The sequence below is a fragment of the Triticum urartu genome, chromosome 4 (genome assembly GCF_003073215.2).
Source record: "Triticum urartu cultivar G1812 chromosome 4, Tu2.1, whole genome shotgun sequence".
NCBI classification, from domain to species: domain Eukaryota; kingdom Viridiplantae; phylum Streptophyta; class Magnoliopsida; order Poales; family Poaceae; genus Triticum; species Triticum urartu.
In genome coordinates, this window is record NC_053025.1 from 462,317,931 (window position 1) to 462,333,622 (window position 15,692).

At 46.2% G+C, this 15,692-nt stretch overlaps 1 pseudogene; it reads right to left on the minus strand.

The window, feature by feature from the left end:
• Positions 1-380: 380 nt before the first annotated feature.
• LOC125552062 lies at positions 381-8,588 on the minus strand (annotated as a pseudogene).
• Between the last annotated feature and the right edge of the window lie 7,104 nt (positions 8,589-15,692).

A 15,692-nucleotide genomic window follows, 5' to 3' on the forward strand; every position in this document is an offset into this window, starting at 1 on the left:
ATTTCTTCCCACAGATTTTTTTAGTCTTATGAAAATACTATCAAAGTTGCATAAAATTGCTCAGCGCATTTAGCTTGCTTGATTCGCTTTCTTCAAAAAGCAAATGATTCTCCAGAAATGGGCTGCTGCAGTGTGTTATTCTTGCTAGTCTTTTTAGCGGTTTGCAGAAAATTCGGGTACATGTTCAATAGCAAGGCAAAGTAGCCAGATCTTGTAATAAAAATACTCTCTCTGTCCCCAAATAGTGTCTCAACTTTAGTACAACTTTGTACTAAAGTTGGTGCAAAGTTAAGACACTTATTTTAGGACGGAGGAAGTATCACAAAAGCTTGTGCTGCAGCATCACAACCAGTGGTGGCGCAGCCTGCAGAATCAGAAAACGGTTCACAAAAAATAAAAAAAGAGAAAATGGTTCACCAGGCCTATTTACCATATAAGTCTTATTTATAATAACCACTTAACCTTTTGGTGCTTCACACTGGACTAGTCACACAAACAACACGGTTCGCTGTCAGGGACTGGGTAAAACGAAGATGAAACACACCACCACCTATTTACACACCATCACTTATTCATCGCTGACAGTCATATGTCTCGCTATTCATCACTCAACCAGAATAGGCACCAACTTATTCATCGCTGACAGTCATATGTCTCACTATTCATCACTCAACCAGAGCAGGCACCATACTATAGAACCCTAAGGTTGGTAAGGAAGGCCGCGCAAAAATCCAGGAAGAGGAGCTGAGGTCTAGTAACTCTCTGCATATCTAGCAGGTACTTGTCATCCTTGGTCTTGTAAAGCTGAAGAAAAAACAAATACATAAATTCAGAGGTAAATAGAGAGCATATACAACACCATGCCAACAAACTATTAACACCTAAAGTATACATGCATTAACAAATAATATCACACTAGGTTGACGATAGGTGTATGACCAACCAATACTGTGCAGCTAAAACTCGGGAAGTTCGTTTTATCAATATGGCAACAGCAGACAATACTTGTTGGCAACAACAGACACATGCAGATGCAGGATATACCGGTTACAAAGCAGACACATGCAGACAATACTTTGTAACAATTACGAAACGAATATATTGGCCAGCCTTTGCTTCAGAAAAAACGTTATTTTATCTAGTGATCCGACTACGAAGGTGACATTGAGTAGAAAATCCATATTTCTGTTATTGCAAAAAGAATACAGTAGTATTAGAAGGTGAGATTGCACACCTGGATTTCAAACTTGATCACGGCAGGTAGCCTCCCTTAGCATCGGCGTTATCCATGATGGTAGAGTCATCAACAAAGCTATGGCTGGCATCTAACATATCACTGACCTGAGGAAACACAGGGCACCACCTGCATTTCATGTTGTAGTGTCCATTCTTCTTCCAGCAGACATTTAATTCTTGAAGTGCCTTTAGAACCTTGATCATTATCTCACGAGGTTGAGCTCGAGACTGGTGGATAAGTGATGCATTAGCTCAACAGCCGAATGTGCAAAACAAAGCAAAGTAAAGTGGATAATGTGCAAGACCTGGAGCCCAAGAGCCCATTTTGTTTCAACGGGGTAATATGGCCGAAAGCCACTACCTTGAGAATCATTGCTTGCTGGAAGATACTGCCTGGTACTTGGGCTTGCTGATTCCGATGAAGTAAACTGATTAAAACTCCTACCATGGAGAGCCATCCATTCATAAAGTTAATAGTGCTTAAACCTTATGAATTAAACAAGTCATAGATGATGCAAATGTGAACTAACCATTGATTGTAGATAGTCAGCCCCCAAATAGCCACTAGTTGTTAGGAGCCCTCCTACCATCACATGCTTGGGCTGGCCCCTTGGGCCAGCTAAACGGGCCTGGCCCATTCTGGAACGACCAAGGCGATAAGAGCCTGGGAGAGGCGACGTCCAGGGCATCCAGTGGATCACGGCTTTGGCACAGCGGCTCTCTTCCCCTACCTCTCGTCCTCCTCCTTCTGTTCTTCCTGATCCCCAAACCTTGTATGTCCATTGGTGTTGCTTGTAATCAAAGATTGTATCCAATATATATTGAGAGAGACATCTGGTACCCTACATCTGGTATTCAGAGCCAGGCCACCACCCTTTCACCATCCAATTTTCCCCATTTTTTCTTCCACACCGATTCATCAGTTTCACCGGCGACGACGACATGCCTGCCGACTTACCTCCGGAGTGGGATGCCATGTCTGCCAACGAGCAGTTGTTGTGGTATCACAAGAGATTATGTGCTAAGGCAGAGGAGATGAGCGCACTATTGGGTGTTGCAAGCGCTGGTGACCCTCATGTGGTTACCTCGCTTGTCGATCCGGCAGCGTCAACCACGACGCACACCTCGTCCATGCTCGTCCCCAACGTCTCCTGCTCCACCACCAAGGCCCTGGAGATTCCCAAGGTCGCCCATGATGCAACCCCGGTCTGCATCACGATGTTGCCTATCACCTGTTCGACGGAGTGCTCGACCCAGGTCGACACCATCAACAACGTTGACGAGGTCCATGATCCCGCCACCGCCGTCGACCTCGAGCCCACAGTCGTCCCCATCCACCAAGCAGTCGAGCAGCTCGCCCCGGAGCAGGCAATGGCCTCTAGTGTCGATGTCGTTTCTCATGTGAAGACCACCACCGACGTCGACCCCAAGGCCGGCGTGCAGGAGCTCGATGCCCTCTTTGTCGACACCTCCCCCCAAGTGATGAGCAAGGCAGACCTCGACGTCGCCCTCATCTTCTCCAGCGACCCTGCTTTGCCGGTGCTCACCATGTGTTCGACAGGCAGTCTAATCCAGGATGGCGCATGGGTGAAGCCTATTCATCTTGTGGACAAGAGCAAAACCTCGTGCCTACCATCGATACAACACGGAATCAGGAAGCAACCATGACCGCACTTGTGCGAGTGAGGACCAGACACAGTGGACACCTGTGAGGCCTAGCCCGTGGCCGTCTTTCAAGTTTCATTCAGATGCAAGTTATCAGGAGGAGCCCTGTTCAGGTATATGTTGTCAATCACATGAAGTTTTATGGTTCAGTTCTGAACTCGTTTTGAGGTTATTCAGAGATGTGGTTTTCCATCAAGTTTCTTGTTGTGAGGTGATTGCCATGGAAGAGTACATCAGTTGTTTGTCAAATGCACAGTTGCAGTCTAGGAGTCCACCGGATCAGGCACCATCTAATACTAAAGCATTGAATGAATTGGCATTTCTCAATGCGGATATGTCTGCAAGCATAAGTGTTGATGCATGGTTAAGCTTGAGATTCCTTGGAACAAACCGTAGGCTCATTGATACTGCACCACACGCTGGTCGTTGGATTTATTTGGATTTCAGCAACATAGGTTGTTAGGGTCGGCAGACCTATAAATGCTCTATAGTGCAACTGATGGCAGTAGCTGAATATTTTGCCCATTGGGATATCATCTATGATTTTGCTAATGGATTACAAATCTGTAGAGTGCATACAAAGGCACTACAGATTGTGGACGAATTAGGTAGTACCTTTCAAGTGGAATTATGCCATGCTGGTTATCTTAAGTGCAACCTCCCTCGACACTGCATAAGGATACCCCGTGTTCATATTTTCTGCTTGTCGTCTTTGCAACAGAACACTGATGATTCATGTTTCGCTAAGCAACTATTACATGAAGTCTGCTTTATGCAGTCCTCTTATAAATTATGTGCTCAAAAGGCACCATCGGTGTTCAAGTTCAGTCACAAAATTGTTCGCCTGAAGCTACCAAATTACACGAATGAAGGCATTCCATGTGTCCAGCCAACATATTACCTTGAAGGAGGCTCTGCTCAAGCATATTTGAAACCGCACGAAGTTTTGGCTGCTGTTGTTTACATGTTTGAGGGTAGTACTATTCAGATCTGGGAGTTGTTTCTCTGTTTCGAGCGTCCACTGGACCAGGCAACACTCAATACTAAACAGATGCAGTTTGACTACAAGGACTTGCAGTTTGGTCCATGCTACGTACCGCAGCAAAGTGAAGTTTTTCAGTTTTATCTGGATCGAACAAAATTTCTGGGTTGCAGTCCTATTTCTGATAAATTGCAGGGAATTATTCATATTATGCATATGTCAGTGCACTGGATGTTTTTGAGTCAAGAAGAATTTAAAGGAGTGGTTGTGCTTCAATCAACTTTCACACTAACAATGCATGGGAACGGTGCTCCAATATCCTTGGGAATTGCATAAGGATACTTCCAGTGCAGCTCTCATGCTCGTGGTTTTTGAAACGGGGCAAAAATGATTCAGGTTTCAATGGTCATGACAAGCTCCTTCACAGCAAGCAGCGATTGGGTGCTCTAAGTACAACACTTCCAAGTAGTGTCTATATTCAGTTCGTGCAATTTTGGCCATTATTGTCTTTTGCTCCAGCTGGTATCACGATGCAATGGCAGTGGGACAAGCATCAATCGCGGGACAAAAATTCACAACATATTTTTATGTTGCCTCAACCCCTTTCTGAACCAATATTATGTGAGGTTAATCATGGCTGGTATTTCGACACTCTCAAACTATTTGCGATTCAGGCTGTACAATTTGCAACAGAGATTCATTATTCAGATTCCAGTCTATTTGGTAGTGTATCATTCTCCTTTGGGCATAAACAAATGTTTTGCTGGACTCCAGATACGCCAGCTAGTGGCGACCACCTTGAGCAATTGTGGGATCCCGGAGGCCTTGCAAGCTACATATGCAGTACATGTGCATTGACTTCCCTAGTGCATTATTTGTTTGCAGTCTGGCTTGCATATGCGACTCCTATATGCATCCAGTTGGGAATGGAGAAGCCAATGGCCAGCGGCGAACTAAATCAGGGGATGACCATCCATTTCTTGCCTGGAACATTGGAGCTTGAATGCAGACTTGACAAGCTCATAGCAATACAGGGGTTCTTGCTGCCATTATATTGCCAGTCATGCAAGTCCATGAGGAGTGGACAAATCTGTGTGTGGGGCACACCTCATGGTCTAGGATGCTTCACAGTCATCCAGGAAGGCTATGGGACTTCAGCTTCCGATCGAGGCACTTTTCAAGGAGGGAGGGTTTTCATCACCAATGTCGTTGTCGTCATCGTGCAAGGCTCCATCCACCACAAGTACTATCTCAACTTCGATCAAGACTATGTTGGCAACGACCACTTCTGCGGCACCTCTTGGGATGGAGTCACCATCGGCCATGGCTACTCCAACCTTGTCGTTCAAGCCAACCCCGACTTCGACTACCATCAAGACTTCAATCTAGTCAAGGAACGCCGCATGCAATGGGATCATGGCGGCTCTCGGTGGTGTCGGCTTGGGGTCAAGCCGCATTTCAAGGAGGGGGGGTGTTAGGAGCCCTCCTACCATCACATGCTTGGGCTGGCCCCTTGGGCCAGCTAAACGGGCTTGGCCCATTCTGGAATGACCAAGGCGATAAGAGCCTAGGAGAGGCGACGTCCAGGGCATCCAGTGGATCACGGCTTTGGCACAGCGACTCTCTTCCCCTACCTCTTGTCCTCCTCCTTCTGTACTTCCTGATCCCCAAACCTTGTATCTCCATTGGTGTTGCTTGTAAACAAAGCTTGTATCCAATAGATATTGAGAGACATCTGATACCCTACACTAGTGGCACGGAACCGATTGTCCAAGAGTAAGTAATATGCAACAGTTGCCTGGAAAAATTGTCTAAAGTCAATTATGAAATAACTGAATGGAATGAAGAACTGACTTTTGTTTGCATATACCTCATTTTGCAGCATATTGCACAATGATTCACACACATGGTCTTTATCATACCCCAGGTTGACAATCTCTTTAAGTGTATCTTCATCAATCTTCAGAAATGAACATAGAGCAAATCAGCATACATTGACGTAGAAATAGCATTTTAAAGCTTGCTAGTAAAAGAAATTTTTGATAAATAAAAGCGGCATTGCAAGGAGACTTAACGTGCTAGGTGCTACCTTTCCATCTCGTTGGGATAGATTACTAGTAGTAAGGAATTACTCCCTTCACTTCATATTATTACATGATGTTTAACTTTCATAATCTTTTCTCTTCTCATAAATCTTTGAGCCACAGCTGCTGGATAGTTTTGTTGTTTGGCTAGTTTTTTCCCGAGTAACCAGTAGGAGCAGTGCCTTTCACTTGAGCAGTATAATTTTTTTTACAATTATGTACATGGCCAAGAGGACGGCATGTGGACTACTCGCAAATAAAAGGTTAGAAGAGCTATGAAGGTGGATATCTGAGAACGGAGCATCGCTCTGTTGGCAAGGCATGCAGTATGCAGCCAGCCCGCCCGCATCCGAATCTCGACTCAACAGGGTGTCAAGGTTGTTTCTTCTATTAAAAATACCACCAAGGGCTAGTCCTAACTGATCTTGTTTTAGAGGAACCGAGCAGTGCTCGGTTGGCTAGAGCACAGGCCCGTGACCTCGTCCACTCGAGTTCGAGGGGCAGCCTCCGCATGATGCCTCATTTCTACCTAACAAAGTACCGTCAAGGGAGGAAAACTTCCCCCTTTAACCACGTTTATGAAGGTGGATATCCACTAGGGCCCCCTCTGTGACCTCGTGAAAAGTTGCCTACTCAGACTCTCGGTGTTCTCTTCTTAATACGAAATGACCATGCAATTTGGTGCATGTTTGAGAAAAAAAGAATCTTTGAGCCACAACTTGACCATATATTTCTATAATATTGTGTTTGCAAATATTATATGAAGATTATGCCTATAAAAGATAACATTTCATGACAAAAGTATCAATGTTACTTTTCCTATGATCCATCCAAGATCCTGTATATATTAGTCGATAAAGGTTGAGAAGTTTTACTGTGCACATAAGATAGTCACTTGAAATGTGAAATAGATGGGTACCATTTTGGCTTGCTGCGTCGTGTTTGGTGGAGGCACTGCCAGGTAGCGAGGAAGGCGATTCTGAAACCATGGGTGTTCTCGAATTTCATGAATTGTGATTCTCTTCATAGGATCAACAACAAGCATTCTTGGGATCAAATCCCTTGCAAGAGCAGATAAATGACTTGGAAGGGTATAGATGCCTCCCTGGAACACCAAACAAGGGGGCGTCAAATCTCCAGATAAAAAATGAATGCTAAAGTCCAACTAATCTTTTTTTGAACATAAAGTCCAACTAATCTACATGAACGTTTTTTGACTTTCAGAACAAAAGGTATACACTTGTCAGGTCCAACTTAATCTACATGTGTTCTGTCTCACCTTTATCTTTTTGAACAGTTTGGGAATATTGTCATCATTAAATGGAAGAGTGCCACAAAGAAGAGCATAAAGTATCACCCCGCAGCTCCAAACATCAACCTCAGGTCCAGCATATAATTTACGTGAGATAACCTGCACAGAAACACTCACTAAGCTATTAGCGCAAACAATGCGTTTCAAGAAGCACAAGGATAAAGACTCAAGTAAGACAAATTAGTGAATACCTCTGGTGTAGCATAGTTTGGACTCCCGCAGCCAGTCTTCAGAAAATGGCCATCATGCATGACATTACTTAACCCAAAGTCGGCAAGTTTCACATTGTATTTGTGAAAGCACAAGTAGAGCATGGTTGACAAAAGTAGAGGATACAATTTACCAAAGGCATTATGTATCATGTAAAGAACTCACAAGAATTTTGGTTGTGAGGGACTTTTTTGGATAATAACCCGACAATGGGTATGGCGGTCCACAATGGAGCTGATGTGAGCATCGGCACACAATCAGAAGAAGAAACAATGCAAAGGCATTGGAGTATAGAAACAATTGACTAACTCAAAGCTCAAATGCAAAGGAATTATCATTTCCAAATCAAGGGATCAGAAGCAAACACTCTGATCAAGGATGGATAAATTCAATAGACCTAAGGGTACAATTGAAGGTAATTTGATTGGTCGAGGACCAATTCCAGTTAAAAGAATGGCAACTCAGCCGCAAAGGTAATTTATAAGGATCAACGATGATTGCGGGCATTCGCAAACATATCGAATCAAATGCTCATTATGACGATGTCAAAGGATGCTAAAATATCGCTACTCATATGGAATTAACCATATTGTAAGCAGGTAAGGAAGATGAGGAGCAATAGGATACCGAGGATTTCAGAAGATCGAATAGCATTTCGAAGAATTTTGTGAAACACATAAACAACTGGGGATGAACGGATACTCGGTAAGTGCAAGGAATATCCGTAGGGGTATTCATGTGGCAATGAACTGCAAGGCAGTAGGCACAGGGTATTCTCGGAACAATAGAGAGAATTTTGGGGTATCATGTGATAACAAGATCAATGGAGAATGATTGTATGAACGACAAGAGTATGACGTTATCCATAAGGATATATCGGTGGTAGGAAAATGCGAAAGCAATGAGCACAAAGTTTTGGGAGAACATTGGGGAGTATCTTCGGAACCTTCTAGTGAACAAGTCGATCATCTGGAATGAAGGGGCTCTCCGGGGGAAAGTGATCATGAGATCCTAATGTTAGATTTAGTAAAATTCATTTAACCCGAATAGAAGAGAGATGAGGGTCCCAGAGTATAAACGAGGAATAAAAGATCCTAATACCACCCAAATGGGGACGTGGGCCCGTAAGACACACATCCATGTTAGTAAAAAGTTTTGCAATGTATAGACTCGACTTCGGCCAAGGAGTGTGGAAGGGGGATTCCTACAGGCAGTCGGCTCTGATACCAACTTGTGACGTCCCCTATTTGACCGTACACTAATCATACGCGCAAACGTGTACGATCAAGATCAGAGACTCACGGGAAGATACCACAACACAACTCTACAAATAAAATAAGTCATGCAAGCATCATATTACAAGCCAGGGGCCTCGAGGGCTCGAATACAAGAGTTCGATCATAGACGAGTCAGCAGAAGCATCAATATCTGAGTACAGACATAAGTTAAACAAGTTTGCCTTTAGAAGGCTAGCACAAACTGGGGTACAGATCAAAAGAGGCGCAGGCCTCCTACCTGGGATCCTCCTAAACTACTCCTGGTCGTCGTCAGCGGCCTGCACGTAGTAGTAGGCACCTCCCGAGCAGTAGTAGTCTTCGTCGACGGTGGCGTCTGGCTCCTGAGCTCCATCGTCTGGTCGCAGGAATCGTGTATAGAAAGGGGGAAAAGAGGGAGCAAAGCAACCGTGAGTACTCATCCAAAGTACTCGCAAGCAAGGAGCTACACTACATATGTATGCATTGGTATCAAATGGAATGAGGGTATCATATGTGGACTGAACTGCAGAATGCCAGAATAAGAGGGGGATAGCTAGTCCTTATCAAAGACTACACTTCTGGCCACCTCCATCTTGCAGCATGTAGAAGAGAGTAGATGGTAAGTTCACCAAGTAGCATCGCATAGCATAATCCTACCCGGCGATCCTCTCCTCGTCGCCCTGTTAGAGAGCGATCACCGGGTTGTATCTGGCACTTGGAAGGGTGTGTTTTATTAAGTAACCAGTTCTAGTTGTCATAAGGTCAAGGTACAACTCCAAGTCGTCCTGTTATCGAAGATCACGGCTATTCGAATAGATTAACTTCCCTACAGGGGTGCACCATATTTCCCAACACGCTCGATCCTCTTTGTCCGGACACACTTGTCTAGGTCATACCCGGCCTCGAAAAATCAACACGTCGCAGCCCTACCTAGGCACAACAAAGAGGTCAGCACGCCGGTCTAAATCCTATGCGCGCAGGGGTCTGGGCCCATCGCCCATTGCACACCTGCACGTTGCGTACGCGGCCGGTGAGCAGACCTAGCAACCTCCATTACAAAGGAAGTTGCGTTACACGGTCCAACCTGGCGCGCGCCGCTCAGTCGCTGACGTTACGAAGGCTTCGGCTGATACCACGACATCGAGTGCCCATAACTGTTCCCGCGTAGTTGGTTAGTGCGTATAGGCCAGTAGCCAGACTCAGATCAAATACCCAGATCTCGTTAAGCGTGTTATTTTGAAGTAACCGTGAACGCCGACCAGGGCCAGGCCCACCTCTCTCCTAGGTGGTCTCAACCTGCCCTGTCGCTCCGCCTCAAAGTAACAGTCGGGGGCCGTCGGGAACCTAGGTCCACCACTACCTGGGTGGAACCACCTGCCCCTTCAGCCCCACATCAGAATCACTTGCGGGTACTCAACGAGCCGACCCGACTTTAGTCACCACCTGTATAGCATGTATATATAGTATATATCCGTGATCAACACCCGACGTGATCACGGCCCGATAGTATAGCATGGCAGACTGACAAGAATATAGGGCCACTGATGATAATCTAGCATCCTATACTAAGCATTTAGGATTGCAGGTAAGGTATCAACAGTTGTAGCAACAATGACAGGCTATGCATCAGAATAGGATTAACGGAAAGCAGTAACATGCTACACTACTCTAATGCAAGCAGTAGAGGGAAGAGTAGGCGATATCTGGTGATCAGGGGGGGCTTGGCTGGTTGCTCTAGCAAGAAGGGTCGTCAACACTGTAGTCGACAACAGGGGTACCGACAGCGGTCTCGGGGTCGACCAGAAAGAAGTAACGGAGGGGAACACAATAAATAACAGTGCAACCAAAGCATCACAAGGCATAACATGACAATACGCGGTGCTAGGGGTGCCGTAACGCGGTATGAGGTGGTACCGGCAAAGGGGGAAACATTCGGGAAAATATCCCCGAGGTTTCGCGTTTTCGGACAGATGAATTGGAGGGGGAAAGTTGCGTGTTCGCTATGCTAGGGATGCGTGGCGGACGAACGGGCTGCTTAACCGAATTCGTCTCGTCGTTCTGAGCAACTTTCATGTACAAAGTTTTTCCATCCAAGCTAAGGTTTATTTTATATTAATTTTCTAAAGTTTTAACATTTTCTTTTTTTATTAATTTCGAGAATAAAATGCAAAATTACCCTTTTGTGCTCAGGGACAGCTAGAACCAGATGCTTACAGGTGGGGTCAGGTTTTGAGTTGACCCAGTCAATACTTGACTCGTCAACTGATGAACAGTGCCAGTTGGGACCCAATTATCATAGACTCTGTTTTTATTAAGTCAATTAATTAGAGATAACCAACACAGGTGGTCCACATGTCATTTGCTATTAAAGTAAATTAGCACTAATTTAACACAAACTAATCTAATCCTAATTTAACAAGGGGCCGGCCGCACTGGACAATGGCCCAGCCGGCCACACACGTAACACACAGACACCACACACGGATGGCCATGGCATGGCCATGGCTAGTAGCAGTAGCAGTCCGCGGTAGCAGGCAGTAGGAGCACCAGCAGCGGAGCAGAGTTAGCAGGCACTAGCAGGAGCAGCGGCGCCGGCGGCAACTAGCAGCAGCACCAACAGTAAGCAGCGGCGGCAGCAGAGAGTAGCAGCAGAGCAGCGAGCAACACAAGCAACAGAGCAGTTACGGTAGCTAGACGGAGCAGGGCGCACGACCACGCGCGCCAAGCAGCAGTGCAGCGAGCGAAGCCGCATCGGCAAAGCAGCAGCAGCAGGCGGACGTACGCGCACCTGAGGTCGAGGGCGCGACCCGCGGGGCCGTGATTGGACGGGAGCGGCTAGTGTGCGGCGCAGGCGCGGCCATGGACGCGTCCTGCAGGCATATGTCGTGGCAAGTAGCGACGAGGTGCGGTCGGGAGAAGTCAAGCGCGGGCGGGGTGAGCACGAGCTCACAGAGGGTTCCAACGCGGCGGCTAAGACGGCCTAAAGAGACAGATTCGACGGGGAAAAAGAGAGAGACGACGAGGAGCTCACCGGGCCCTGCAGATGTGCGTTCGCGGGCTCGGGGGAGGCTTGGTGACGACGGCGTGGTGGCGGCGTTCTCCGTCGACCGGAGGGGGAGGCATGGTCGAGCGCGTCGACGACGGGCAACGACGGTTGCCCGCGGAGGGGATCGACGGAAGCGACGGCACGAGGGCGTCCTAGCTGGTGGCGCTCGGCGTGGAAGAAGAGGATGATGACGCGCTTCTTCTGGGCATCAGCGGACGGCGAACGGTGGCCGGTGGCTACGGCCACGACGACGACGGTGCAATCACCGCGCGAGCTGTTGCGCTCGATTTCGAGCAGATGAGGAGGGGGGCGCGATGGGGAAAAAGAGGGAATCGGGCGAGCTCGATCTAGGGTTCCCAGGGGGTGTGCTTATAGGGATGGGGAGGCTCTGTGGCATGCGTGGTGGCAATCGAGCGACGACGGCCGCGGATGAACGACACACACTAGTCTCTGTAGGTTTTTTTTTTTTTTTTGAGGAACACTAGTCTCTGTAGGTAAGGTTGAAGAGGAGGGAGAGATGGGCTGGATTGGTTAATATTCACGATGGGCCAAGTGCACTGTGCAAAAAGAACCCACTCCACGGTAGTAGTTAGGCATCTTTCTTTTTTTAACTGTTTTGTAATTTCTCCAATGTTTTGCATTTACTTTATGTTGTCAGATGATTTTTCTTAATTGTGTGACTTAGCACATAAATACTAGGCTATCTTACAGGGATTTACAAAAAGGTTTGAGGCCATTTGGGACTATTCAAATTTATATTTGAATTAAAATGTGTTTATTTAATCCCGCTGATCCGCTGAAAACTCCTAGGGGAAATTTAAAAATCCATTTAATGTTGTTTCCTATATGTTAATTATTTAGTGAATATTTTCAACCCATTCAACATTTTTATTTGTCAGTTTGAGGAAATGTTTTCTCACTTGCAATTTATATTGGATTTTTGGAGTTGATTTGAAACAAGCGGCAGTTAGCATAGTAATCATGATGACATAGCATCATTAGCATGAGATCACTATAGATTAATTATCCGGGCGTCACAGGCTACCAGGGGCAACTCTGGACTGGCCTACGCGACGTCTGGCTCATCCGATGTGCCCTGAGAACGAGATATGTGCAGCTCCTATCGGGATTTGTCGGCACATTCGGGTGGCTTTGCTGGTTTAGTTTTACCATTGTCGAGATGTCTTATAACCGGGATTCCGAGTCTGATCGGATTGTCTTGGGAGAAGGAATATCCTTCGTTGATCGTGAGAGCTTGTGATGGGCTAAGTTAGGACACCCCTGCAGGGATTTGAACTTTCAAAAGCCGTGCCCGTGGTTATGGGAAGATGGGAATTTGTTAATGTCCGGTTGTAGAAAACCTGAACCTTAACTTAATTAAAATGAGTCAACTGAGTGTGTGGCCGTGATGGTCTTTTTTCGGCGGAGTCCGGGAAGAGAACACGGTCTCGTGTTATGCTTGAACGTAGGTTGTTCTAGGATCACTTCTTGATCATAGTTCTTCGACCGTGCCTTTGCCTTATCTTCTCGCTCTCTTTTGCGTATGTTAGCCACCATATATGCTAGTCGCTTGCTGCAGCTCCACATCATACCTTTTACCCTTCCTATAAGCTTAAATAGTCTTGATCGCGAGGGTGTGAGATTGCTGAGTCCCCGTGACTCACAAATTACTCCAAAACCAGATGCAGGGACCGATGATACCGCTCCAGGTGATTCGACTGAGCTCAAGTGGGAGTTCGATGAGGACTCAGGACGATACTACGTTTCCTTTCCAGACGATCAGTAGTGGTGCCTAGTTGGGGCGATCGGGGACTTTGTCGCATTTGGGGTTGTTCTTTATTTTGGTTTCGTAGTCGGACCTTGATTGTATCTGGATGATTGTAATGATATTTATGCTATTGTCTGACGTGGCGAGTGTAAGCCAACTATGTATCTCTTTTCCCTTATTCATCACATGGGTTGTTGTGAAGATTACCTCACTTGCGACATTGCTTACAATGCGGTTATGCCTCTAAGTCGTGCTTCGACACGTGGGAGATATAGCCGCATCGTGGGCATTAGAAGTTGGTAATCAGAGCCTTCCCCGGCCTTAGGAGCCCCCTACTTGATCGAATCGTTGGCGTTGTTGTGTCTAGAAAAATGTTTTGAGTCATTTAGGATGATATATATCAGAGAGTAGGATTCTTTTTACTCCTCAGTCCCTTAGTCGCTCTGGTGAGGCATCCTGACGTAGAGTTTTGACTCTTCTCTTCTCAAATTTCACTAAAAAAAATTTAGGATCACGTGGGTATCTTGGAATCATTCCGATGGTTTTGTGATGAGAACATTGTTCTTGGTGCCTCCTGACATTTAGGGGTTGTGGCAGTGTCCCGAGGAGTTGAGTTCCGAGGTGTTGTCGTCACAATTTTATCGTTGCAATTCTGGAATACCTGAGTTTCGCCGACATCGAAAATCTCTTTTATGCAGTTGTTGGTGAGATAACCTCGACGCCACCCAGTACTGGGGCAGGAGTTTGGGAGTATCGCCATAACTCGTATAACGGATGCTTTTCGAAGGTTGAGGTAAATGATTTCCGAAGGTTTCTTGGTTATGTGTTGAAGGATGGATACAGCTGGATGTAGGATTTGCTTTCTTTGGGTGAGATATTATGCTTCCCCTGTATCCCCAACACATGATTGCATAACCGGAAAGTTTCGGGAGTTTCATAGGTGGGAATTCATGTAGCTCTAGTATTTCCTCCGCGGATATTTGGTTTGTGATTGGGTAATCCTCACCAAGTATTTGTTCTTGTCCGTACCTTGTTGTTTTATTCCTCTACCTCTATCTAAGTGTCTTCTCAATTTATGGAAGTGTGACCATTTCAATTGGAATGCATTCATTCATTTTGTTCGGATGTTAAGACTATATGTTGCAATTTCAATCCATTTGATTCAGCTTGAATATATGTCTGTCAAGATGCTAACGGATGTCACCCTCTTCAGGATGGCTCCTCCAACGCGTCAGAATCCTGAACCGCCACCACCACCTCCACCTCCGGAGGCATGGCAAGCTGTGATGGCCGCTACCAATGCCAACACGCAGCTGATCATGCAAATTTTGCAAGAGCGCAACCAAGGCCATGGCAACAATCAGAATCAGTTTGCTACACTCAACGAGTTCCTCGCAAACCAGCCAAAGACTTTCAGTAACTGTGTCGAGGAAACAGACGTTGATGATTGGCTCGTGGATATCTGCAAGCATTTCGAGTGCGGCAACGTCAGGCCTGAGGACTTTGTCAAGTTTGCTTCGTTCCAACTCAAAGACCAAGCTGCAGAATGGTATCAGCAAAACAAAGATTCCAGAGGAGGTCGTGTGAGTACCTGGGATGAATTCCGTCAAGACTTCAAAGCTCACCGCATTCCTCAGAGTGTTGTTGAGAGCAAGCATGAGGAATTCCGCAACCTGAAGCAAGGCAGCTTGTCTGTTTACCAGTATAACATCATGTTCCAGAAGCTTGCTCGCTTCGCTAAGCAAGACGTCCCTGACGAGAAGAGCATGATTTATCAGTTCAGAGGTGGCCTCAGAGAAGATCTCCAACTAGCTCTTGTGCTCTTTGAACTGCAGAAGTACAATGAGTTTTACAATATGGCACTGAAACAAGAGACTGCTCAGCTCAAGTGCGATGCTTCCAAGAAACGAGTCAGGGATGCAATTCCTCTTCCTCAACTCAAGTGGCAACTAAGCAGCAAAAGTATTGGTTGCCTTCTCCTTCTCCATTCCGTCACCTTATCAGCAGAAGAGCAAAGGTGGCAATGGATCTTCCCACCCACCCAACCCAGGCTTTCAGAACAAGACTTCGTCTCATGCTCCAAGATCAAGTGCTCTGTATCACCGTCCACTCTCGGAGGTCATGTGCAACAAG